This window comes from Pleurodeles waltl, chromosome 4_1, assembly GCF_031143425.1.
Source record: "Pleurodeles waltl isolate 20211129_DDA chromosome 4_1, aPleWal1.hap1.20221129, whole genome shotgun sequence".
Lineage (NCBI taxonomy): Eukaryota > Metazoa > Chordata > Amphibia > Caudata > Salamandridae > Pleurodeles > Pleurodeles waltl.
Window position 1 is genome coordinate 140334529 of NC_090442.1, and position 27047 is coordinate 140361575.

At 45.0% G+C, this 27047-nt stretch overlaps 1 long non-coding RNA gene across 1 annotated transcript in view; it reads left to right on the forward strand.

Moving 5' to 3' along the window:
• The window catches only part of LOC138288487 (uncharacterized), a 31089-nt gene extending 8506 nt beyond the window's left edge, over window positions 1-22583 (forward strand). Inside the window, exons 2-3 of the long non-coding RNA XR_011202410.1 lie at window positions 15512-15603; window positions 22410-22583. This is a non-coding gene — a long non-coding RNA (uncharacterized lncRNA). The remainder of the gene's footprint in view (window positions 1-15511; window positions 15604-22409) is intronic.
• The last annotated feature ends 4464 nt before the right edge of the window (window positions 22584-27047 follow it).

Here is a 27047-nt window from a genome sequence, read left to right on the forward strand (position 1 = left end):
CAGTTCAAAACTCTTCCTTTCAGCCTTTCATCGGCCCCTTGGTGTTTCACCAAGATTCTCAAACCAGTAGTGGCCTTCCTCAGAGGTCAAGGGATAAGACTCATTGTGTATCTCCATGATTTCCTCATCATGGCACAGGACAAGTCTTGCCTAATGGAACAATTAAACCTTTGTCTGGATCTCTTGTCTCGGCTGGGGTTTCTCATAAATCTTCAAAAGTCTATTTTAATTCCTTCCCAACATCTCAAATTTCTCAGTTTCATAGTGAACACTGTAGATTCGGTGCTTTAGCTCCCTCAACAGAACCTGATAAAGAAAGAGATTCGCCACACTTTATCTATCCCTCTCTGTTCCCTGAGATCTCTAGCTCGCTTTGTAAGCCTTCTTTCTTCCTTCATTCAGGCCATCTTTCCAGGTCCCCTTCATAACAGGGCTCTTCAGAGGTTAAAAATCTGTCACCTTCGCAAGGGTCTAGCCTACCCAGATCCGGTTGTTCTGGATCCCGATTCCAGGGAAGAGCTTTTCTGGTGGATGAGCCACTTAGACGTTTAGAACGGGAGAACAATTTTCTCTGCCGCCCCAGATCTTGTCTTAGAGTCAGATGCAAGTCTGACAGGTTGGGGTGCAAGATGTGGTCAACTCTCGACTGGGGATACATGGTCCGTTTAGGAGTCCTCACTGCACATCAACTGTTTAGAGATGCTTGTAGGTTCCTTTATAAAAGACAGGGTAAAGTGCTCAATCCTTCTGACAATGGACAGCCTGTCTGCAGTCAGGTATATAAACCGTTTAGGCGGAACGATATCCAGACCTTTGGCACTCTTGGCCAGGTGTTTGTGGAGTTTTGTCTCTCAAGGAATATCTCGGTCGAGCCGGAATACCTCCCAGGCAAGCTGAACGTGGTGGCAGATTGGTTTTCCAGGCATACTTATAACTCAAACGATTGGAAACTTCACCCTTCCATGTTCAATCATCTTTCTTCGCTCTTCAGGGCTATGTCGATAGGCCTATTTGCTTTCCAGATCAACTCTCAACTTCCTGAATTCTTCAGTTGGAGGCTAGATCTGTTAGTGATGGCCATGGATGCTTTCCTGCAATTATGGCCTCCTTTTCTTCTCTACACCTTTCCTCCCTTCCTTTTTATTGCTCGGGTGCTAGTGCAAGCCCACAGAGAGCATTACTCCCTGGTTCTCCTTACTCCATTCTGGCAGTCCCAGCGTTGGTATCCAACCCTGTTGGAACTCTCCTCAGACCTTCCAGTATTGGTCCCTTTTTTCCCGATCTTCTCTTGAACCCTCAGGGTCTTCCTCACAGTCTAATTCTAGAAGCCTCCCTTCATTTCATAGCATAGAGAATTTCAGGGATTCCTGGAGAACCCCAGGAATTTCGGAGGAAGCTGTCCAGTTCATTCAGCAATCATGGGCTCCGGGTACATCAAGAGTCTACAGATCCGCTTAGTTGGTTTGGTGTAGGTGGTGTGTGGACAGGGATTCAGATCCCTTTTCAGTCGATGTCACCTTAGTAATTTTTTGGCTTCCTTAGCTTCACAGGGTAAAGTTTATCGTACTGTTAATACTTCCAGGTCTGCAATCTCTTCAGAACATATCAGGGTGTATGGAAGACCTGTTGGTGAACACCCATTGGTTTGTCAACTTTTAAAGGGAGTACGTTTTGCTAAATCTCCGGTTCCAAAATACAATGTGATGTGGGATGTTGATTCAGTACTTCGATTTCTCCTCACATAACCTTATGATGCTGATTTATCTTTGAAACATTTGTCTGCAAAATTGACTATGCTACTGTGTTTAGTCTCTATTAAACGTGTTTCAGATGTGAAAGCTCTGGATGTTTCCTCCTTTTATTTTTCTGCTTTAGGTGTTTATTATCAAGTATTTAGACGTACCAAGACTAATTTGTCTTCTGTTCTTAAATTGTGTGTGGGTAATTGTTTGAAAACGTACGTTTCTCGAACTGCAGATCTCAGGGTTCCCTCCTCGTCTCAATTGCTTATTTCCTTTCAGAAACCCCACAAACCTGTCTCATCTCCCACCGTGGCTCGTTGGGTGAAGTGGCTCATGTCCCTGGCTGGTGTTTCTACCCTTTCTTATGGCCCTTATTCGGTGAGAGGAGCTACTGCTTCTCAAGCCTTCTGGGCAGGGGCTAGTTTACAAGATATCCTCAGATCTGCAGATTGGTCAAACAATAGTACGTTTAGAACTTTTTATTGTAAATCTGTTGATCATCCACTGGACACTGTTATTTCGCTGCTTTAAAACAAGCATAATATGAGCTTCCTGTCTTGTAGTAAACTTGAGGTTTTCCTAGCCTTGGTGTCAGAAAGGCTAGATTTTATTAAAGACACGGAGGCAAGTATTATCCCACCACATTTCTTTTAACCCTCCCTGTTTCTCTTCTGCAGTTGCCATGTCTTCAACCAACTCCACCGCTTCCAGTTTCTCCTGGCCTGGAAGCTTTGTGCGGAAGTTCTTTCTCACAAGTTTTTTCCTCTCAGTTCCTCATGGATTTCTGCAAGGCTTTCTTCTCCGCTCTTCTGACTTTATATGTTGTTCTATGGTTCCTCTCAAATTCTACTTTGCAATGACTCTTGCAAGAAAAGAGGGCTTGTTGATCTCAGCCAAGATTGTTATGTGGAGGCTCGACTTTGGACTGGTCAGCCCTGTTGTAATGTTGTTCTATAGTTTTTTCCCAGGGTTTCTGGGATTTGTAGTTTTTTGGCTGCTGTTTAAGAAAGTAAGAAAAAAAAAAGGCATAACACTCGCCTCGGTGTCTTTAATAAAATCTAGCCTTTCTAACACCAAGGCTAGGAAAAGTTCAATTTTGACTGGACTGCTGGTACTTGGACCTGGCACACTGAGAGATCTCCAAATGGATTACAACTGCATGCATTCCCTTAATAAGACAATCCTTGGCAAAGCCGTTAGGTATTATTAATTGTAAGTTAAAGTGCATCTTTATCAATTGGCAAGTTTGTGTAGTTGTGTGAATGAGCGGGTGAATGGAAGAATGGTGATTCTTAGATTGAAATGAATAGAGAATCAAGATTTCATTAAAGACACAGGGCTTCATTTACAAGGATTGACGCATCACTGCATTAAAATTTCTTGCGCTGCGTCAACACAGGTTACAACGCCATGGATGCATCATATTTACAATATGAGTCACCACGGCATAAGTACCCAAGGAGGCGTCAGAATTTCTGACGCATCAGTGAGAACTCAAAAGTGGCGCATTGCTGAAGTGGACCTAACAACCAACACAACTTCAGCAATGCGTCAAAAATCAGAGGTGATGCACTAGTTTTGACTGACACAAGTAGCCTATTGTGTGGGATCAATGTAAAAGACAGTGAAATGGTGGAATGGCACCTTGTACACTCTTACATTGGTCCTGAATGTTATGTATGCAACATGGCTATGTGTCACATTACAATGGGCATAGTCAACTTATGTGTATGTAGAGACCTCAGTATGTGTGGCATAGTGAGAGTGAATACAAGTAAATGTGGTAATGCTAAGGGGCAATACATGTTCCCATGGACCCATTCCTCCATGGAGAAGTGACAATCCTGGCTGACCATTACAGGGAGTACACAACGTCACATAGCCCAGCTGCAGTGGATGATGATATCATAGGTGCCATGATCCCAGGTTGGTTAAAGGGTCCTACAACATGATTGTCATAAGTGTAGACCTACTACTAGTAGAGGGGATGTGAGTTAATAACTTATTCCAGTGTGTAAATTGACTTCAGCTGGTCAGCTTCCTATTGAAAAGCCTCTGTGTCATTTCCTATGCCTGGGTTGAAGAGGTGTAGGAATTTTGATGCTTTCCAGGCTTAGTGTGACGCATCTCAAAGATGTGTCACAAATTGGAAAACTTGTAAATATCACTTTTTCAGTTCCAAGTGGGTTTTTACATGTGAACGCCTGCCCTGCATACATTATAAACTGCATGGTACAGCAGGTTCTAGCACAGGTATTGTTTGCTGCAGGACTACAAAAAAATGACACATTGGGCCTAATGTGTTGTTTTTTAAATATGGGGCAATATGGAACTGAGAATGTGCTGCTAATGCATCAAAAAAATGAAGCAGCGGCGGCGCAAGCTAATATTACGCATAGCATCTTTTAATGCCACTCTCCGCAGCACCTTCAAAGAACATCTTCACAACAACAATCCAGAACTAGAACACTATAGCCCATAAGTAGTCCCCTCTCTTCCTCTTTTAAATGTGACAAAACATCCCATTTCCTATGTATCATCTTCTTGTCATCCTCCAAAGGTTATTCCTTTCTTCTCTCTTCTATTGTGTCTCTATAAAAAAAAGAATATGTCACCAACATGTATGCACTACATAATTAAATCTTAGTTGTCATTGCACCTCTTACAGAATGTGTTTTAAATTTGTTCACATCAATACCCGCCTGCTCCATAATGCTTTTCACCCATCTGGTGATCGTTGCTGTTCTTATTGCACTATGTGGTTTAACATAGGAAATTAGCAACTGATCCTCTCTATGTTGTCTGTATTCCATCATTCTGCTTTCATTCCCTTAAACAAGCCACGCACACAATTTTCTCTCTTCTGGAAACCTTTGGCAAAATATAGACTCCAACATGGTCTTTAGTGCTTTCCAGATTTCAAAATATATTCCATCAGAACCATAAACTTTTCTACTTACTTCCAAAGCCTTCATATCTGAAACCCTTTTGCATGAAATTAAACATAACAGAGTAGCCAATTTCTCTTTAAGTTTCCGAATTTCCAAAGACCTATTTGTTGGCCAAGTAAAAAATAATTATGTAATCATATTCACGTCCCACAATACAACATACCATGCCCTTAAGAGTCTCTTCAACCTCATACTTTTCAGAACTCTACAAACTAAGATGTTCCTACGTAATGACCTGCCATGAAGAAGAGCATGACTCACCGAAATTGCAGATGTGTAACAAATTCATAGTCCTGTAACATAGACCATTCTCAAAATGTTCTACTGAAAAATGTATCACCTCCACTGCAGAAGCCTCCACTGGATCCAAACTCCTCTCCAAGAACCAACCCGCCCAAACTATCCTTATTCCTTTATACCTTCTTCGTCTTCCCGGAGCCCAGGACCCTTCCAATAACTCTGTAGCCCTGCTCGAAAGACCCTTGAAACAGTCGGATTTCCTGACACCTTCCAAGCATAACCTCTTTTCTCTTTCAAAACCTGTTGAAATGCATCCCCCGCTGACGCCTCCGGGTCTGACATTCAGCTGAGATAACTCTCTATCTGATAAGTTAACCTGCTCACAAATGAATGCACCTCCAGAGGTCCCAAAACCTCCCCTTTCTTCCAAAAACACCTCTGATCCAATATCCAATCACTGAAATCTTTCAAATGTCGAGAATTCCAATCCGCTGACCAGTTCAACTCCCCTGGTAAATATTCTGCCTTCACAATGTTCTTGTGCTCCAGGCAAAGAAACCAAAATTCTTTTGCTAAATCCCATAGACCGTGGGATCTGCTCCCCCCCAATATGTTGATATAAGCAACTGCTGAAAAATTATTTATCATTATCAACACTGATTGCCTTTGCAAAATCCCTCTGAAACTTTTCAGAGCATACAATCCAGCAGTCAACTCCAGACAGTTTATGTGCTTCAACCTTTCCTCCTCTGTCCACATTCCCCGTCTGCTGGTCTCGTAAATGTGCTCCCTAGCCTCTTTGGCTTGCATCTGTCTCCAACACATAATTTGGAACACATACAAAAATTGCACGGCCATTCCACGCCGGACTATTGTTCAACCACCAATGTAACTCCTCCTTCTCTTCTCCATTCAGACATACATTGTCTCCATACCGAAGACCTTTACTCAAGGAATCCCCTTTCAACCTCTGCAAAGCATGTAAATGCAGTGGACCTGGAAATATTGCCTGTATCGAAGATGACAACAACCCTATTATCCAAGCCAGGTCCCTCAAAGATAAAATTCCTTTCTCAACACATGCAATGTCTCCTTTCCTATCAATTTTACCTTCTTCTCTGGAAGCTGTAACATAACTTCCTTCGTATCCACCAAGAAACCTAAAACCTCCATCCTCTGTAAAGGTTCCAACACAGATTTCTCTTTGTTTATCAAAAAAACTAAACTTTCCAACAAGTCCATCACCTGTAATAAATATTTCTTCAGATCCTCTGTGTCCTGAGACATGATTAAAATGTTGTCCAGATTCACAATCATATGAATTCCTCTCTCTTGTAAATTCGCCACTACTATTCTCATTACTTTAGTGAAACACCACAGAGCTGATGACAGCCCAAATGGAAGACACTGAAACCGATAGACATTGTTCCTCCATCGGAACTTCAAAATCTCGGACTCTTTTTTTTTTCCATTGGAATAGTGAAGTACTCGTCTTTTAGATCTAATGTTACTAGACAATCGTTCCTCAGCAATGTCTCGCAGACAATATATCCCCTCCATTTTAAATGTCTGTATACTAAACCTTTGTTCAACACACCAAGATTTATTACTGGCCTCCATCCGTTGTCTTTTTTCTGCACCAAAAGGATTGTGCTCACAAAGCACTTTGCTGATTCTTCTATCCATATTATTGCCCCCTTTTAAATTAAGGACTCTATCTTTTCATCCACTACTTTCCCTTGTTCTTCTACCACTCCTAACTCTTCTGGTTGCCTTCATGTAGGAAGCTGGCTCTGTATATGCTATATCAAAATGAGATATAGTGTGCACAGAGTCCAGGGGGAAAGAAAAGTTAGTATGATTTACAGGTAAGTACTTGACTTACAGTTCCAGTCTCCAGGGGTTAGGACGTCCACAGGTTAGGGACCAAGTTAACCCCAAATACCCACCACCACCACCAGCACCACGGGGCCAGCCGGGTGCAGAGGTCAAAGATGAGGCAAATTTTACATGGACTCCTACAGAGACTGGGGGCACTCAGAATCAGGCCTGCCTGCAGGTAAGTACCCATGACTTCGGGGGCCAAACCTGGGGGATTTAGAGGAGCATTGGGGGGGGCAAACGTAGGCACCAAACATACACCCTCAGTGGCACTGGAGCGGCCAGGTGCAGGGTGCAAACAAAGCTTTGGGTTTCTAATGATGCTCTATGAGGAGACCCCAAGGGTCACTCAGATGGTACAGGCAGGGGTCCAGTCCAGAGGGTCCACACTGGCAAACCACCGGCTGGATGGGGAGGAGGGCCGCCTGCTGAACATGGCTGCGCCGGAGGTCAGTTCTCCAAGACCTGGGGACTGCGGGTACAGTGGTCTTTTAGGTGTCGGATATCTTGGTCCAGAGCTTTCGCAGTCAGGGGGGTCCTCGGGATTCCCTCTGCAGACGTTGTTGTGGAGGGGTGGAGAGGTCAACACAGGGTGGGCACTTGCTCAAAATCGACTGGGGGCCCTCTCTTGTTGGTTGGACCACCTGGACACGGGCCGTAGGCGTCGGGTGCAGAGTGGTCAGGACTCATGCATTCGGAGTGGTACTGGAGTCCTTGGGTGTTGTTTCTTCTTGGACAGAGCCTCTGTCCACTGGAGGTCTTGGTCCTTTTGGGTGCAGGGCAGTCCTCTGGAGCTTGGCAGAGGCCCCTGGTCCCTCTGGATGCGTCACTGTTCTTGTGCAGGTTTTTTAAAGCAGGAGACAGGCCGGTAGGGCTGGGGCCAAGTTAATTGTCATCTTTCTTCTTCTCCGCTGGGGGCTCACCTAAGCAGTCCTTCTTCTTTCTTGTCAGGTCGCCAGGAATCTGGTTAGCTGGGTTCAGGGAGGCCCTTAAATCCTAGATTTAGGGGCTTTTCTGGGGTCACAGGGCAGTTGCCAATGGCTACTGTCCCTGAGGGTGGATACACCCTTCTTGTGTCCACTCTCTTTGAGAAGGGGGCACAAACATAACCCTATTGGTCCCTGTCCTCCAAACCAATATGGTGGATTCTGCAGTGAGGGGGTCACCTCAGCTCTGGACACTTTAGGGGTAGTCCTAGCTGGGGTGATCCCTCCTCCCTGTTTTCTCTAATTTTCCCACCAGACTTGCTGCAAAAACCGGGGCTTTGTCTGGGAGGGCGGGCAACTCCACTAGCTGGAATGCTCTGGGGCACTGTAACCCCAGGCTTGAGCCTTTGAGACTCACCACCAGGTGTTAAGGTCCTGCAGGGGGAGGTGTGAAACACCTCCACCCAGGGCAGGCTTTGTTTCTGACCACAGAGAGCACAAAGGCTCTCACCCCATGTGGTCAGAAACTTGTCTGAAAGCGGCAGGATGGCACAGACCGGTCAGTCCTGCACTAGCAGTTTGACCAACATACAGGGGGCTCTCTAAGATGCCCTCTGGGTGCATTTTTCAATAAATCCCACACTGGCATCAATGTGGGTTTATTGTGCTGAGAAGTTTGATACCAAACTTCCTAGTATACAGTAAAGCCATTATGGAGCTGTGGAGTTCGTAATGACAAACTGCCAGACCAAATACTCAATATGGCGACACTGCACTTACAATGTCTAAGAATGGACTTAGACACTGTAGGGGCATATTGCTCATGCAGCTATGTCCTCACCTGTGGTATAGTGCACCTTACCTTAGGGCTGTGAGGCCTGCTAGAGGGGTGACTTACCTATGCCACAGGCAGTGGTTTGTGGGCATGGCACCCTGAGAGGGGTGTCATGTCAACTTTGCCTTTTTCTCCCCACCAGCACACACCAGCTTCAAAGGCAGTGTACATGTGCTTGGTGAGGGGTCCATCCAGGGCGGCATAATACATGCTGCAGGCCAAAGGGCCCTTGGTACCATGGGTACCTTTTACAAGGGACTTAATTGGTGCCATGGGTGTGCCAATTACAGAAACAAAGGTACAGATTTTGGGAAAGAACACTGGTGCTGGGGCCTGGTTAGCAGGATCTCACCACACTTTCAATCAAAGTTGGCATCAACATCAGGCAAAACGTGGGGGGTAAACATGTCAACAGTGGCACTTTCCTACACTTCGCTAATGCGGAATTTCCACAAACTCTTTTACAAATCCTTGAGTATACTCCAGAACCCAGGGATCATGTGTTAACTTTTCCCATTTTTGTATGAAATTACAAATATGGTCCCCTACATCTTTTTGGGAAGAACCAGAAATAATTTCCATACTCACCTTGGGCTCCTGAGACACTTTGGCCTCTTCCACGCGATATCCTTCCTCTTCCTGATCTCCTGGGAAGCCCACACAAGAGGTTTGGAATCCTCTTCCTTTATATTGATTATTGTAATGGGACCTTTGCGTTCCCCACCAGCAGTGGCCCCCTTCCAAAACCACTGCCTCCAAATACTTTCCTCAAATTTTCATGAGGCTTATCAAAGGCTGTAAAAGTGGCTACATATTTTCCAAGGCTCTTAACTAGCCCTTCTCCAAATAGTAATCCTTTCGTATCTTCACTCAGTTCTGTCTGTGAAATATATCCCAATTTTGGACTAATGGTTATTAGGATAGCCTTCTTTCTCTTGGCAAGCAAACCTGCATTTGCATTTCTCAACAGAACTACAGCTGTCTGGCTCCATCCCCTAAGTAACTCTAGATCTTGGATCTGGGTTTGTCTCATTGATATAAGCCTCTTCAGCAATATCTAATGTTTACATAAAAAGACCCATCATATCCAAGCCCTTGCCCTGACAGATCCTCAGTAACCGTCCTTGGACTCCTGCCTAATCTAAATAATAAATGAATCAACTCAGGGTCCAACTTAGGTGTAATACACACCTTTTCTTCAATGACCGGCCTACAGCATTTTGCTCTCATCACCCCACCTTGCTTCCTTATCCAATGGTTTGCGTATCCATTCTTTAATGAAATTGCCTAGGTGTTCCATGACCCCAATCTCCACTTCTTGGATGCCTAATATTATTTGGACATCTACACTCCTATAAGATTTTTCAGCACCTCGGATAAACATTCTCCCTCAAAATTCTCAAATTCATCATAAAATTGATCCTATTTTTGTAGGTCTAATATATGTTTATCAAAGTATTTACTCTCATTTGTCAGAGACGAATGGCCCAAATCAACTTGCCAACTTTCATCTTCATGCAGCTAGGGACACCTTTTCCTATGTGTGCTGCCAAGGACACCAGATCTTTGCATGCTGCAAGGGACTCCTCTTCTCTTGATGGTGTTCAAAGCATCCTTTCCATTTTTTAGGCATGTTCATGTCGTCCAAATGCTTATTGTTTCTCAATTACTTACCCCCTTTAGCATTTCTATGCTCATCTTCTTCTGACAATTAATAAAACTCCTCTTTAGATTCCATCTCTTTCTTATTTTTCAAAATGCCATCCACTGTTTCCTGCACCTTATTTCTTATTTCATGTTTAATTAATCTCACAACCTCCTCATTCATCACGGCACCAGTTAACTCCACACTACTACTACCTTGATACAGACTCCATAACAAATTAGACAAATTAATCCAACCTTAATCCCTTAACTAACCTTAATAATCAAATAAATCCTAAATAACACCTAACAGCTGTTACAAACTACCTTAATAGTTTCTCTGAAAATAACTTTTCAATTTTCTATACTAATAATATTGACTTTCTATTTTTTCCTCTATTAATCTATAATAACACAATTTTATTGCAAGGCCTGAGTCTTCTATTATGCTTCCTTTTCTTGCTTTAATTTAAATAGTAGCCAAGATATTAAAACCTAAACTACATTTCCCATGAACCCATAAAAGAAAAAAATCATGAATGAAGTCATAAAGGAACCACCAATAGAGATATCCAATGTGCATGCTTTCATAATTATTTATTTATTGGTTGTGTTGACATTTTGCATTAATGTGTTTATCTCTCATTAATAAACGTGCTGTCCGTTGGACGCACGAGCGCTTCACTCCTTCCGTTATTTCTGAGGTGAACGTTCTTCTCGAGCATTCTCCTCTCTGCGCTCACCGTCTTCTGAGGAGATGCATCTCATTGGAGCTCCCTCACGCTAGCCGCTTGACGTCCTTCGGGTTGAAGACGCTTCTCTCAGCGTGTCTTCTGCCAGCTTCGTCTGGTTCTTGGCCATCCCTCCCGCCGGGTGGAGGCTGCTCTGTTCACTCCGCCTATTCTCTGCCTTTTTTGGGGGGGGAGTGTCTCTCTCTGGAACACTCCCCGTGCCTGCGCCCCTTGCCCAGTCTCTTTTTTTCCTTAACCACTTCTCATCTTTTCTCCTGAATAATATTTTTTACACAACTTTTATGTTATTTTTTACTCATATTTATATGTAATTAATTTTATTTAAATATATATTTAGTTAAATTTGGGTTATATTTGTGAGCACATTTCGGCCTATATAACTATTTTAAATAATTTGTGAAAATGTCAAAAGACTTCTCTGAGACGGTTAATAATGATGAGGCTCAAGAATTACGTGCTAATTTGAACACTTTTATTGAGGACTCTGTCCAACAAGCTGTTTCATCTTCCATGTTACAGGTATCAAAAAAAATTGAAATCTCTTGAAAAAAATTTGCTTCCCGTAATTCTAAGATTTTCAATTTAAATACAGGGAAGAAATGTACCCTTTCTAAGGGTCAATCTATCCCTTACACTACAAGTTCTTCCCAAAATTCTGGAACTTCCCCCGTAAGGAGGCTAATAGAGTGGACAAGGATTCCTCACAACTGAATATTACCCAGTTGAGGGACACTGAAGATGATATGGAGTTTGATGATGTGGATGATGATAACGACCAGGATTCTGACAATCTCTGGCAAGGACCTCTGGAGAAAAGGTGCAGAATTTCTCTATCAGATTTGGATAACTCATCCAATGACACAAATTTCACTGTTCTTGATTGATTGGGGAACTGATGTTTGATCCTACCTTAATACATCACCCACATTCTTCACAATGGTTCCCGTCTGACCATGTGGCTGGTTATGTTTCTCTCCATTTGAGACATTTATTGGATAAATCCACTAGAACCAAATTACTTCCTGAATGTCCCTGTCCCTCTCTTCCTAACAATATTACTTCCTCTCCTACTATTGATCCGAATATGGTCCTATTTTTCTCTAAGTATGGCAACGACCCTAAAAAAGGGGTGGATAGGGCCTGGTCAGTTTGTGAAGTCAGGCTTCTGGATTTAGTAGGTCCTCTGAGTAGAATCCTAGATTTAGCAGAGAAGGCTAGACTGGAAGGATCACAAATAGATCCAGAAGTCCTATCAAGCTGGGCTCAAAGGGCGATATGTATTTTGGGCAATGCGAACACGGCCATTTCTCAGGAAAGACGTAAAAGTAGTATGTTAAAGATGGACCCTAAATTGGGCAACTTGGCTACCATGGAGGAAGGGCAACAAGCCAATGGCCTTCTTTTTGGAGATTCTTTTAATAAAGAGCTGAGCAAGTATGTAACTACTTTTTGCCACTTTGGACAAAGCTCAGTTCTCCCTAAAAAAGATCTTCACTCCAGAGTTTTTTGCAGGGCCGGTAAAGGGAGGAGCCACTTTACCGGCTGTTATGCCTCCCGTGGTGGCAGCTACTTCAGAGGCTCCTCCTCTTTCTCACATGAAAACAAACCCCAGTTCTACCCTTAAAGGGGGGGGAGGATTCATGAGCAGAGGTTTCCATCAAAGAGGAGGCCAAATCTCAGGTACGAAATTTCAGTTCTGGCCCTCTTCCTGTAGGAGGGCATTTGGCACACTTTTTTTCCAAATTGATACCAAATTACTGCAGACCCATGGGTTCTTCAGACGGTTCAGGGGTATTGCAGAGACCTTTATCAGACCCCTCGCAAACTCACGGTCCATCTCCTTTAAGACTTTCCCAAGAACAAACCCACTTAAACAATCTGGAGATTCTTTCTTTGATCTTGAAGAATGTAAAAGAGAAAGCACATTAATGGAAGCTATTCTCCATCTCAGAGACATTTTGTTGGAGGGCGATTGGTTGGTTCGCTTAGATCTCCAAGACGCTTATTTCACTGTTCCTGTCCATCCATTGTACAGAACATTCCTACAATTTCCATGGGAAGGTTCAATCTTCAAATTAACAGCTCTTCCATTTGGATTTGCTTCAGCACTTTGGTGCTTCACGAAGGTAATGAAACCAGTGGTGGCTCATCTAAGAGCAACAAGGAATAAGATTAATCATTTATTTAGACGATTTCCTCATTATGGCCCAGAACAAAGAAACTCTATTGTGTCATTTACACACATGTCTACAACTTTTGGATTCCCTAGGTTTCCTAGTCAACATGGAGAAATCTTCTCTTGTTCCCTCAACTCAGACAGAATTTCTGGGATTTCTCATAGATACAAAAACAGCCTCTTTGTCTCTCCCTCAACAAAAAGTCAATCAAATAAAACATGAACTTCGGCAAGTTCTCAATCTTTCAGTTCTTTCTCTCTGATCCCTAGCAAGGATTGTAGGTCTTTTAGCCTCTTCTATCCAGGCTATCTTTCCGGGTCCCTTACATTACAGAGCCCTTCAGAGATTGAAGATTCAACATCTTCGCAGGGGTCTCCTCTACTCAGACATAATCCATTTAGACCAGGAGTCTCGAGCAGAACTCCAGTGGTGGCTAGATCACTTGGATGCCTGGAACGGAAGAGCAATTTTCTTTACAGCCCCAGATCTAGTATTAGAATCCGATGCAAGTCGGATAGGTTGGGGCGCAAGATGTTGCAACATCTTGACTGGAGGTGTATGGTCAGAGAAGGAGTGTGCACTGCACATCAATTGTTTAGAGATGCTTGCAGGCTCCTTTGCACTGCAGACTTTCGCAAAGGACAAGGTAAATTGTTCTATTCTTCTAAAGATGGACAATATCTCTGTGGTAAAATACATCAATCATCTTGGAGGAACGAAGTCAAAACCTTTAGCGGACCTAGCCAAGAGTTTTTGGTAATTCCGCCTCCTTCGTAAACTGTTGGTCTAAGCCCAATATCTTCTAGGAAAACTGAACACCATAGCGGATTGGTGCTCCCGCCATCTAAGAGACTCCAGCGACTGGCATCTTCATCATTTAGTATTCAACAATCTTTCTTTGAAATCGGCGTCATGTCAGTGGATTTGTTTGCCTCTCGTTTGAATTCTCACCTTCCCAAGTTTTACAGTTGGAGACCAGATCCTCAAGGTCTAGCAACAGACGCTTTTCTCCAAGACTGGTCTCTTCACCTCAATTATGCCTTTCATCCTTTTATTAGGATAGCCAGGGTCTTAACTCAAGTTCGCCGTCAACAAGCTTCCCTAGTTCTAGAAACTCTCTTTTGATAAACTCAGCCTTGATTTCCTTCGGTTCCAGAGTTGTCAACCGGTTTCCCAGTTTTAATTCCAACCTTTCCCAGTCTTCTTCTCAACCCGGAGGGTCATCCTCATGACATGATTCTCAATCATTCACTAACTTTAGTAGCGTGGAAAATTTCGGGACAGCCTCGAGAACCCCTGGAATTTCTGAAGAAGCTACTCAGTACAACCGCCACTCTTGGGCTCCAGGGACAAAAAAAAAGCTTTTAAGTTTGCCTGGCTTGTGTGGTGTAGCTGGTGTATGGACAGGAACTCAGATCACGTTTCAGCCGATGTAACCTTAATTATTTATTTTTTAGCCTCTTTAGCTTCTCAAGGTAAGGCATACAGAACAGTGAACAGTTATAGATCTGCTATATCTACGGAACATCTTCAAGTGGATGGAAAACCTGTTGGTGAACATCCTTTGATATGTCGTCTTTTGAAGGGAGTAAGATTTTCTAATCGTCTTACTCATAAATTCAATCATTTGTGGGATATTAATTTAATTTGAATTTGTTCTTTTCCTGGCAGTATAATGAATTTCTTACTCTTAAATACCTTTCACCAAAGCTAACAACATTGCTATGTTTAGTTTCATTGAAACGTGTGTATAAAGCTCTAGATGTATCCTCAGTGCAGTTTTCTCCTACTGGAGTGTCTTTCAGAATACATAGAAGAACAAAAAGAAACCTGTCCATGGTACATTATCCTTACTTTCCTTCACATCCTAAACTCTGTGTTGGAAATTGTTTAAAAGTTTATATTGCAAAAACTGTGGATTTAAGAACGTCCTTCTCTCCCCAATTGTTAATTTCCTTCTTGAAACCTTTTAAACCTGTGTCTCCCTCTACCCTTCCCCATTGGGTTAGATGGATTATGTCCCTGACGGGTATTGACACCAATTCGTTTGGAGCACATTCCGCCAGGGGAGCTATGGCTTCTAAGGTATTCTGGGTGGGTGCTCGAATGGAGGACATTCTCAGATCGGCAGACTGGTCTAATGTTTCCACTTTTAGAACTTTTGATTGTAAACCACTTTCAAATGTTGTTGATTCTGTTATTAATACATATAATATTTAAACAAGCATAATAGGAGCCTCTGGTCTTGTAATACAATTCCGATTTTCCTAGCTTTAGTAAAGGAAAGTCTAGATTTTATTAAAGACGTGGAGGCGAGTATTATTGCACCGCTTCTTTATAACCCTCTCTATTCTGTTTTCCAGTGCCGGTTCCCCGGGCACCACCTAGTTCATCATAAAGATGTCCGTCCTTCTACCAAGTTAATTCCAGAAGATCTCTCTGCATCTTCGCCTCTGTAAGTTTGCCATCCTCTAACCTCCTTTGGAACAGCTGAACATTGTTTCTCCTTCAGTACTGGACTTTGCTAAAGACTTTTTTACTCTGTTACTGGTGGGTTCTATTGTGTTTGCTATTATTCCATTGTTCTGTTTCCCTTGACATGCTCTTGCAAGAAAAGAGTGTGAGAAAGTAGCCTCTTTCTAGCCTTGTTACCCCCACTTTTGGCCTGTTTGTGAGTGTATGTCAGGGTGTTTCCACTGTCTCACTGGGATCCTGCTAGCCAGGGCCCAGTGCTCATAGTGAAAACCCTATGTTTTCAGTATGTTTGTTATGTGTCACTGGGACCCTGCTAGTCAGGACCCCAGTGCTCATAGGTTTGTGGCCTATATGTATGTGTTCCCTGTGTGGTGCCTAACTGTCTCACTGAGGCTCTGCTAACCAGAACCTCAGTGGTTATGCTCTCTCATTTCTTTCAAATTGTCACTAACAGGCTAGTGACCAATTTTACCAATTTACATTGGCTTACTGGAACACCCTTATAATTCCCTAGTATATGGTACTGAGGTACCCAGGGTATTGGGGTTCCAGGAGATCCCTATGGGCTGCAGCATTTCTTTTGCCACCCATAGGGAGCTCTGACAATTCTTACACAGGCCTGCCACTGCAGCCTGAGTGAAATAACGTCCACGTTATTTCACAGCCATTTTACACTGCACTTAAGTAACTTATAAGTCACCTATATGTCTAACCTTTACCTGGTAAAGGTTAGGTGCAAAGTTACTTAGTGTGAGGGCACCCTGGCACTAGCCAAGGTGCCCCCACATTGTTCAGGGCCAATTCCCCGGACTTTGTGAGTGCGGGGACACCATTACACGCGTGCACTACATATAGGTCACTACCTATATGTAGCTTCACAATGGTAACTCCGAATATGGCCATGTAACATGTCTATGATCATGGAATTGCCCCCTCTATGCCATCCTGGCATAGTTGGCACAATCCCATGATCCCAGTGGTCTGTAGCACAGACCCTGGTACTGCCAAACTGCCTTTCCTGGGGTTTCACTGCAGCTGCTGCTGCTGCCAACCCCTCAGACAGGTTTCTGCCCTCCTGGGGTCAAGCCAGGCTTGTCCCAGGATGGCAGAACAAAGGACTTCCTCTGAGAGAGGGTGTTACACCCTCTCCCTTTGGAAAATGGTGTGAAGGCAGGGGAGGAGTAGCCTCCCCCAGCCTCTGGAAATGCTTTCTTGGGCACAGATGTGCCCAATTCTGCATAAGCCAGTCCACACCGGTTCAGGGACCCCTTAGCCCTGCTCTGGCGCGAAACTGGACAAAGGAAAGGGGAGTGACCACTCCCCTGACCTGCACCTCCCCTGGGAGGTGTCCAGAGCTCCTCCAGTGTGCTCCAGACCTCTGCCATCTTGGAAACAGAGGTGCTGCTGGCACACTGGACTGCTCTGAGTGGCCAGTGCCACCAGGTGACGTCAGAGACTCCTTCTGATAGGCTCCTTCAGGTGTTGCTAGCCTATCCTCTCTCCTAGGTAGCCAAACCCTCTTTTCTGGCTATTTAGGGTCTCTGTCTCTGGGGAAACTTTAGATAACGAATGCAAGAGCTCATCAGAGTTCCTCTGCATCTCTCTCTTCACCTTCTGCCAAGGAATCGACTGCTGACCGCGCTGGAAGCCTGCAAAACTGCAACAAAGTAGCTAAGACGACTACTGCAACTCTGTAACGCTGATCCTGCCGCCTTCTCAACTGTTTTCCTGGTGGTGCATGCTGTGGGGGTAGTCTGCCTCCTCTCTGCACTAGAAGCTCCGAAGAAATCTCCCGTGGGTCGACGGAATCTTCCCCCTGCAACCGCAGGCACCAAAAAGCTGCATTACCGGTCCCTTGGGTCTCCTCTCAGCACAACGAGCGAGGTCCCTCGAATCCAGCAACTCTGTCCAAGTGACTCCCACAGTCCAGTGACTCTTCAGTCCAAGTTTGGTGGAGGTAAGTCCTTGCCTCACCTCGCTAGACTGCATTGCTGGGAACCGTGACTTTTGCAGCTACTCCGGCCCCTGTGCACTTCCGGCGGAAATCCTTTGTGCACAGCCAAGCCTGGGTCCACGGCACTCTAACCTGCATTGCACGACTTTCTAAGTTGGTCTCCGGCGACGTGGGACTCCTTTGTGTAACTTCGGGTGAGCACCGTTTCACGCATCCTTGTAGTGCCTGTTTCTGGCACTTCTCTGGGTGCTACCTGCTGCTGAGAGAGCTCCTTGTCTTGCTCGACGTCCCCTCCTGGTCCAATTTGCGACCTCCTGGTCCCTCCTGGGTCACAGCAGCATCCAAAAATGCTAACCGCACGATTTGCAGCTAGCAAGGCTTGTTGGCGTTCTTTCGGCGGGAAAACACTTCTGCACAACTCTCCACGGCGAGAGGGATCCGTCCACCAAAGGGGAAGTCTCTAGCCCTTTTCGTTCCTGCAGAAACCTCAGCTTCTTCTGTCCAGTAGAAGCTTCTTTGCACCCACAGCTGGCATTTCCTGGGCATATGCCCATCTCCGACTTGCTTGTGACTTTTGGACTTGGTCCCCTTGTTCCACAGGTACCCTAGATTGGAAATCCACCGTTGTTGCATTGTTGGTTTGTGTCTTTCCTGCATTATTCCTCTATCACGACTTCTATGTCCTTGGGGGAACTTTAGTGCACTTTGCACTCACTTTTCAGGGTCTTGGGGAGGGTTATTTTTCTAACTCTCACTATTTTCTAATAGTCCCAGCGACCCTCTACAAGGTCACATAGGTTTGGGGTCCATTCGTGGTTCGCATCCCACTTTTGGAGTATATGGTTTGTGTTGCCCCTATCCCTATGTGTCCCCATTGCATCCTATTGTAACTATACATTGTTTGCACTGTTTTCTAAGACTATACTGCATATTTTTGGTATTGTGTACATATATCTTGTGTATATTTCCTATCCTCTCACTGATGGTACACTCTAAGATACTTTGGCATATTGTCATAAAAATAAAGGACCTTTATTTTTAGTATAACTGTGTATTGTGTTTTCTTATGATATTGTGCAAGTGACACTTGTGGTACTGTAGTAGCTTCACACGTCTCCTAGTTCAGCCTAAGCTGCTCTGCTAAGCTACCATTATCTATCAGCCTATGCTGCTAGACACCCTATACACTAATAAGGGATAACTGGGCCTGGTACAAGGTGCAAGTACCCCTAGGTACTCACTACAAGCCAGTCCAGCCTCCTACAAAGAGGGCTTGTTGCTCGCAGTTAAGACAGTTGTCGCACATGGGATCTCCCTATTGGTTGTTCCTTTATGACTTGATTCATGACTTTTTTCTTTCATGGCTTCATGGGAAATGTAGTTTACATTTTAATATCTTGGCTGCTATTTAAATTAGAGCAAGGAAAAGAAGCATAATGCTTGCCTCTGTGTCTTAAATAAAATCTAGACTTTCCTTTACTAAAGCTAGGAAAATCTGAATTCTACAAGTACTCCTCTGGCATAAACTGTCTTTGTAATGAGGAAAAATCAGTTTCTTTTGTTTTAATTTTCATGTTCTATCAGACATGCCAGTGTAGCCCTTATTTTTCCCTATGTCAACTTGCACAGCTTAAAATGGCGCACAACGCTCATGAGTCTACTTGTATGATAATGGCATAATTTCTATATCTATTGCATGTGTCCTTATTCAAGAAGCCTGAGGAACGGAACTGATGACCCTAAGCCCTTTTTTAGGTACGTGGCTGGCCACCATATGGTAAGCCTCCTTGCTCATCACAGGTACATTCCAGTAGCAGGAGAAACGCACTACAGGCAACACAAACGGTAAGCCTGGCGTGTCTCTGTTTCATTTTGAATTACGCTCACACAACCATAAGCAGTGCAAGTATGCGTTTAGCAGTATTCCCTCAGAGAAACATGCCGTCTACAAACAACATCTCTATACTCTTTGAAATATGTTCTCAAACCCAATATTTCACCCAAAGAAATTCTAAGTGTTTTGTAAACCTTCAAAATGAAACTTACGCCTAGTTCTAAACATTTAAACTGCTAGAGCTTCTCTAAATTAGCTCATTAAAGAAAAATAGTTAAACAACATACTTTCCCAAATAGTCTTCAAAATAAACTTAAACTATATAGCACTGGAGTCTTAGAACGGAATGAAGGTACTTATCTCTTCCAAGAGCATCAATTAAAAGAGGAAGAGTGATCTGAGAGGGATCTACTTATGAACCATAGTGTTCTAGTCCTGGTTGTGTAGATGTTCTTTGAAGGTGCCACTGAGAGTGGTATTAAAAGATGCTATGCATAATGGTAGCCTCTAGTCTTGAAATGAAATGGGTAAAACCTTAGATGGATGAGCAAGTGCATGGATGGATAGAAAAGAGTTAGTGGACACATGGATAATTAATGGGTGAGTGAGTGGCTAGATGGCTGGATGATAATGTAAATTAGATGGCCCTAAGTCTTCAGAATGAGTTTTTCTACATAGTGAAAAATATCCTAAAAGAGCTGGTAAGATATTTTCCTCAGAATACATCAAGCTCGAAAAATGAGCCATCTTATTCAACATATGAAAAGTGTAGGAGGCTGGCTCTCTACATAGTGTACCAAAATGATGTGCACTGTGCAGAGTCCAAGCAACCCCATCTTGGTTTACAGAGGTAAAAGATAGACCACCTAATACTCTAATTTTTATAGTAGCTTGGTCAAGAAGTTAGGGCAATCTTGGAGAAGTGCTAAGCACTTGTGGTACTCACAGCATCAATAAATGTGGACACACACGGGTATAGGGCAGATAGGTGAGCTAAGAGCTGTGCGCAAAGGGGCTCTTGAAACCAGGAGGTAGGTCACTTTGACGGTGGATTTCAGGTCATCAAGGTCATTCTGAGGGATGCTTCTTATGTGTTCTGAAGTCCTCTTACTGAGGCTTGCTTGTGGTCCTTGAAGAGTCCACAGTAAACTTTTCTTCTGGGTACCCGACGTTAGGGGTCCATTACCCCTGGCTATTGCATATTTTATCCACTGGAGGGCGCAGTGCCACCAAACTTGGCACACTTGCAGGATTTGTCTTCCAGGTCCGTCTGGTGGAATTTGGTCTTGCTGCTCTGTCCAGTTCCTTGGTCAGCAGCCGATCAGTGAACTGGACCTCACTGGTCTTTGATTCTTTATTGCAGAGTCATGCCTTCACTCTGGAAGGCGATCTTTGGCAATTTTCAGAAGGGAGGAGGTCTTCTGGGGTTTTGCAAAGTCTGTTTGATGTCCATGCAACCCCTCAGCGGTGATTTTCGAGTCCTGGGAGCAGAAGGCACGCTTTGGCACAATTTTCTTTGTGCAGCAGGATTGCAGTTCTCAAGCCTTGGGTCATCTTTGTTGCTGGCCTTCTTGTGTCCTTAGAATCTGATCTGCAGGTCTAGCGGTGCCTAATAAACACTGCACTTAGTGGACATTTAGGGGAGTTCCTAGTAGTGACCAATGGGTCATCTACCTTAGGGTGGCTACACTCAGTATGTGATCATTTCCTATGGGCAGAGGTTAATTCCCTATCCCTGATTGGCTATTTTCCTACCATGCAAGATGGAGGAAGATGAAATGGAGGGGGTCACCTCGCACGCAACACCTTAGGATGGGGGTTGCCACTCCTCCTGTCCTTTGTGCATTATTCCACTGTTGCTCCAGCCAAAAGTGGGGGTTTGCAATGGGGCTGGCCATCTCGGGCTAGCAGCAGGGCTGGTGGTTGAGTTTCAAGGGTGGCAGGCTCTTTGAAGCTCTCAGGCAGGGCTGTGCACATTCCCGGGGTTGGAGGTGTAACATCTCTGCTCAGGAAGGGCTTTGTTTTCTGAACCCAGAGAGCAAAGGCTGTCACCCCAGGGTTGCAGAATCTTGTCCAGTGGTGGCAGGCAGGTTGTGACTGGCCAGCAACCATGCCAGGGTTAGTTAGCTTTTGCAGGGGCCACCTTAGAGGGCACCTTTTGCAATAAATCTAATAATGGTACCAGTTTTGTTTTACTGTTCTGAGTTGTTTGATACTGAACAATCCAGGGTTCAGAGTGGCCATCATGTAGCTGTGAAACTCATACTGACCAGTGTCCAGCACACACATTTAAAATGGCTGCTCTGTTCACTTACTCTGCATCAGGTTTGACAGGGACACAGTAGGGACATACGGCTCATGCACCTGTGCCCTCACAAGCATTATAGTGCACCCTGTCTTAGGGCTGGAAGGCCTGCCAGAAGGGTGACTTACCTATATTGCATTGCAGTACTTCCAATGACACTCAAGTAAGACTGTACTTCTGTTCATACCTCCATTACAATTGAGTGCTGTGTGGCTGCTGTGTTGTGCCAAGCACAAATGTGTGCATTATGTGACCTGACACTGTTCCATCTGTGGTCAATCGTGCCAGTGTTATGGTGATGGTGAACAAGCTTATTCAGCCCATGCAATGTGTCAGTAGTTTAGCTTTCTCAAATACATGCCCACTGCAAACTGTGTCCTCATCCCATTCAGTACTTAACATATGTTGCTAGGGATGTCATGTGACTTACAATGTGCTTACACAAGCCCAGACTAGGTGGTCTGGAGGAGGGATTGTCATACTGACAACATGCCATAGCTAATACTGTGGTATCTTGTGTGAGGGCCTGAAATTAGTTGTTTCCCCTCACGTATGGTGTTTGGAGTCAATTGCTGTGCAAATCACTGAGTAGAAGTGACCAGCTGTATGTAGGCTGTCATGTTACAGGGGCTCATGTTGCCCTACTTCCTTTACTTCTCTGCAGAATGTCACTAATGGTTTCTCTTTTTGCAGATGTTGATGTGGTCACAGCTGTGAACTCATGTGATGCCTACAGACTGCTTTCACACAGTTTGGTGGATGGTGACTTGTGGCATGCTCTCACACTGGTTATTTGTACCCCAGACTGACTGTCCATTGGATGGATTCACACTTTACATGAAATTTGCACAGGATAATAAAGGTCAAGACATTGCATATTGTTGTAATTAAAGCATAAACCCTTGAGTTGTGTTCAACTGTGTTTATTGAAGTGACAAAAAGGAAGGGATAGTGCAATACAGTGGGGTGATGGTGGCCAAAATCTTTAATGTAGTGGCCCAGTTGGTTTGCAGCACAGGTCCAGTATCCATGGGGCCATAGGAAAAGGAGCAATGGCAGTCCAAAGTGAACAAGGTGCCTCAGTGGCACACAAGGGAGACATTAAGGAGGGGCTAATTTTCTGGTGCTGGTTTGGGTCTTGGGTACAGTCTCTGGTGTCTATCTTGGTCAAAGGGAACGGTTGCCGGGTGGTTCTCCTGCTGCAGAGGGAGGGGTGCTGGTGGCCTGTGAGACTTGTGGCAGGTCCTCCTGTCCTCTAGCTGCAGCAGATGTGGAAGTCTGGTGAGTACACTGGCTAGTGCAAGGAGCCCGCTGTTGTGTTGTGTACTCACGCATGATATTCGCCATGTCACCCAGCACCCCTGCTATGGAGGCCACGTTGGCATGTACGCCCTGCAATTGCTGCATGACCTCCTGGTGGTGTTCCCCTGCAGCCGCTGGTTCTCCTACAAGATGGTAATCACCTGGTCCATCCTGTCCTGGGATTTCTGGTGGGCTCCCAGGACATGTGTGAGTGCCTCCTGGGCAGTTGATTCCCTGGGTTGGGCCTCCCCTTGGCGCAGAGCTAACCTCCCACTGGCCCTGGCCCCCTGAGCCTGTGTCCCCTGAACTGTATGCCCACTCCCACTAACACCAGGACCTTCATCATCTTGCCTTTGTGGTGTCTACTCGGGTCCCTGTACTGGTGGGCACATGGGTGATTGTCGTGTCCTGGGGACAGAGGTTTGGGGATGTTGTGTGGCTGTTGTGGTATTGGAGCCGGATGGGGGAGGCCCTGTGGTGGACCGGGTGTTGGCTCTGGTGTCCGACTGACCAGTAGCCCCAGATGGGCCAGGGAGATCATCCAGATCCAGACATTCAGAGTTGCTGTCATCACTGGAGCCCTCTTCTGGTGGAGGAATGGGTTGCTGTGGAACATGCTCGCCGCTGATACTGGCTGGAGTAACTGTGGACATGTATGAGATTTGTTACAGTCATTGTCAGTTACATATTCAGCATTTCTGGCTTTCCCTGTGGGATGGGTGTTGTCTTTCTACCTTTGGTTAGTGTATGGTGATGGATTGTGGGATTGGTAGTGCTATATGCTGCCCATGCATTACTGTTGTGAGTGCATGCAGAGCTGGGAGGGGTGTGCTTGCAGTGGGTAGGGCATGCAGGGGTTGAGGGTGGTTATGGGGGTGGTTTTCTGTATGGGATGGAGTGGGGTGAAGGGAATCAGGGTGAGGGGGTGACATGCCATGCAGGCATCGGTGGTGTTGAGGTGGTAATGGTGACTTACCAGGGTCCAGCCCTCCAGTGATTCTAGTGAGGCCCTTTGGATGCGGGATAGCCAAGACTTTCTCCTCCCATGCTGTCAACTGTGGGGGAGGAAGTGGGGATCCACCGCCAATCTTCATTATGGCAATTTGGTGCCTGGAGGCCACTGCATGCAGCTTCCTCTGTAGGTCGTGGAACATCTTTTGAACGTCCTACCTTGTGCGTAAATAGGTTCCCATGGAGTTCACCTTATCCACGATCCTCTGCCATAGCTCCATCTTCCAGGCAATGGATATCTGCTGGGCCTGTGCACCGAACAGCTGTGGCTGTTCCCTGACGATTTCTTCTACCATCTCCCGCAACTCCTCATCAGTGAAACAGGGGTTCTTTTGTGGGGATATGCCTATGTGTATTGTGTGTGTTGTGCAGAGGGTGTTAGGTGTTGAGGTGTGGTATGTGATGCGTAACGGGTGTATAGGTGGTTGTGGTGTGTGTGTGCAGATCTGTCAATGTATGTGCTGGCAACGTGTAGCAGAATTGTCGAGTTGCAAAGAATTGAGGGACACACAGAAGGAGTTCAAGGATGGAAGGGCGCACAGAGGCGGTAAGGGAGGTACAGCCCACACCACATGCAGTGATGACAACAAAGAGGAACAACATGGGTTGGGGCACATAGTGGGGAGGCAGTAGCACACATAGGGGCATCAGGGGAGCACAAAGAGGGGATACAGGCAGGCGGGAGACTCAGAGAGGGGCTTCAGCTGCAGATGGTGCACTGTCCCACAGATCTGCTTCCTACAACAGGGGGGTTCAGAAGCAGATTCTGCATGCCACAAAGAGGTGTTACAGGAGAGTGGTGGAACAAGACCGTGACTGCAGAGGGAGGCAATGTGGCACCCACAGGGACTTTAGGAGGCACATCATACACCAACAGGTGTGCCAACAAACTGATCCTTGTGCCCCAGCCCACCCATTTTCATGTCCACACAACTAAACAACCAGCATCATTTGTCAACAAACCCATCATTGTATGTCTGCACAAGCAACATCATAAAGCAGTACAATTGCCACTGTACCCTCACACAACCAATATCATACAGCAACAAATACATCCTCATAAGTTCCCACTACCAGCATTATGTACCAGGTGACCCTCCACCATAGTTTCACGCAACCATAATCATAGGCTAAATAGCACACTACCCACATCGAATGTCAAAACACTCAGCATCATATGCCATCAAACCAACACTCATACCTCCACACAAACAACATCACAAACACACCCCATCATATCCCTACACAGCCACCATCATATGTCCATGCACCATACATCATACGCCAAAACAACCAACATCATACATCAATACCGACTATTATATATTCACACAGCCAGCGCCATACTTCAAAATACCCACATCAAACTGCCAAATAAAACAAAGATCAAAGGAAATTAAGGTATGTAGGTAGGTAAAGGGCTTGAAAAGTTGCCCCAAAATACCTTGATATTTAAATTATGTGACAAAAAATCTGCGTCCTAATTTGTCAAGCTAGTCTTCACATAGAGGCATATTTACAGGCCCTGTTGCGTCACTCTTACACCACGTACAATTTAGGAAGCCACATGAAGTCACCTTGCATGGCCCTGAGTGGCTTCATAAATCTTGAGTATAGCAACTCAGTGCAAATCGCTGCATTGCCTTACCCTGCCCCAAGGAGGTGTTCCATAGGTTTGCATGGCACGCAATACCCATGGATTTTGATGCATTCACAGATTTACCAGAAGTGGTAGACCTGGGAATGTGCCAAAAACCTACTCCTTCCCAGGTGAGGCGGAACGAGGAGAAATAGCTTTATTTTTCCTCAATTATCCCTTTTTCTGTGTGTGATGCATTCTGAAGCACACACAGAAAGAGGAAAAACCCTCAGGCGATTGTTTTTGTGCAGGAAGGTGCACCTTCCTGCACAAAAACAGTCCTACATGCAACGGAGTCACCCTGGCACCATGATGCAAGGCTTCCTGCATTGGTGCTTGGCCGCCCACTGTGCGCCAGTGCGGGGGAAAGGACAGGAATGCACCGTGCTGGGATAAATACAGCGCATTCCTGCCTTTTCCATGTGACTTGCTGCGCTGCACCACTTGGCTATAAATATGGCCCCAAATGTTCTGTAACCTGTGTTAAATAACTCAGAGATCTGAGGTGCTTTGGGGCCACTGAACCAGGTTTCTGTAGCACAAACATAGGGCCATATTTAAGAAATGTGGCGCTGCACCGAGTGCAGCGCCACTGTTCTTGCGCCCCTTGGCACACCCCTAATGTCAGCAAGTGTGCTGTATATAAGACACCCTGGCGGTAGTTAGGGAACTAGCATCAGAATTTTTTAAGCTAGTTCGGAGCTTTTCAGGATTGGCATAAAAATGTTGATGCTAATCCTGCAAAGCCCATTGAGAACCATTGTAAACAATGGTGTGCCTCCTTTTAAAGGCTGCTCTGAGCAGGCGTTAAAAGTGCCATAAAAAATGACGCAAAGGAATCCCTGAGATTTCTTTAAGCCAGTTTTTCGGTCCCCCCCCTAACAGGGGAAAGCCCCCTTTTGCCTACATTATGCCTGGCACAGGCATAATGTAGTGCAAAGGGTTACAAAGTGGCGCTATACATGCATTGCACCCCTTTGTAAATTTGGTGCACGATTTTGGCCTTGTTGGGCCACATTAGTGTAAAAAAAATGACACTAATGTAGCGCAAGGAGGCGCTAGGGGCTCTTAAATCTGCCCCATATTCTGGCCAGACTTTGGAAGTCAATGATAAGATTTATATAGAATGCACTTACAAAGGAAGGTCCAACCATAGGCGTGACGCAGCACTTAAAAAGGTTCCATTGGTTCCATTTGCACAATACATACTAATATCAATTTCAGTAACCTGAAAACTGTGTAAACAAATGCAATACAAACAGTGTGTCTGCCAGATTAGTCCTTATCACTATTCCACCCATGAGTAGGTGCGCCCACGTTCTGGAAACCTGCGTCTTCATCCGCATTACCGATTACCTAAGCAAACAGCCTCAGACATG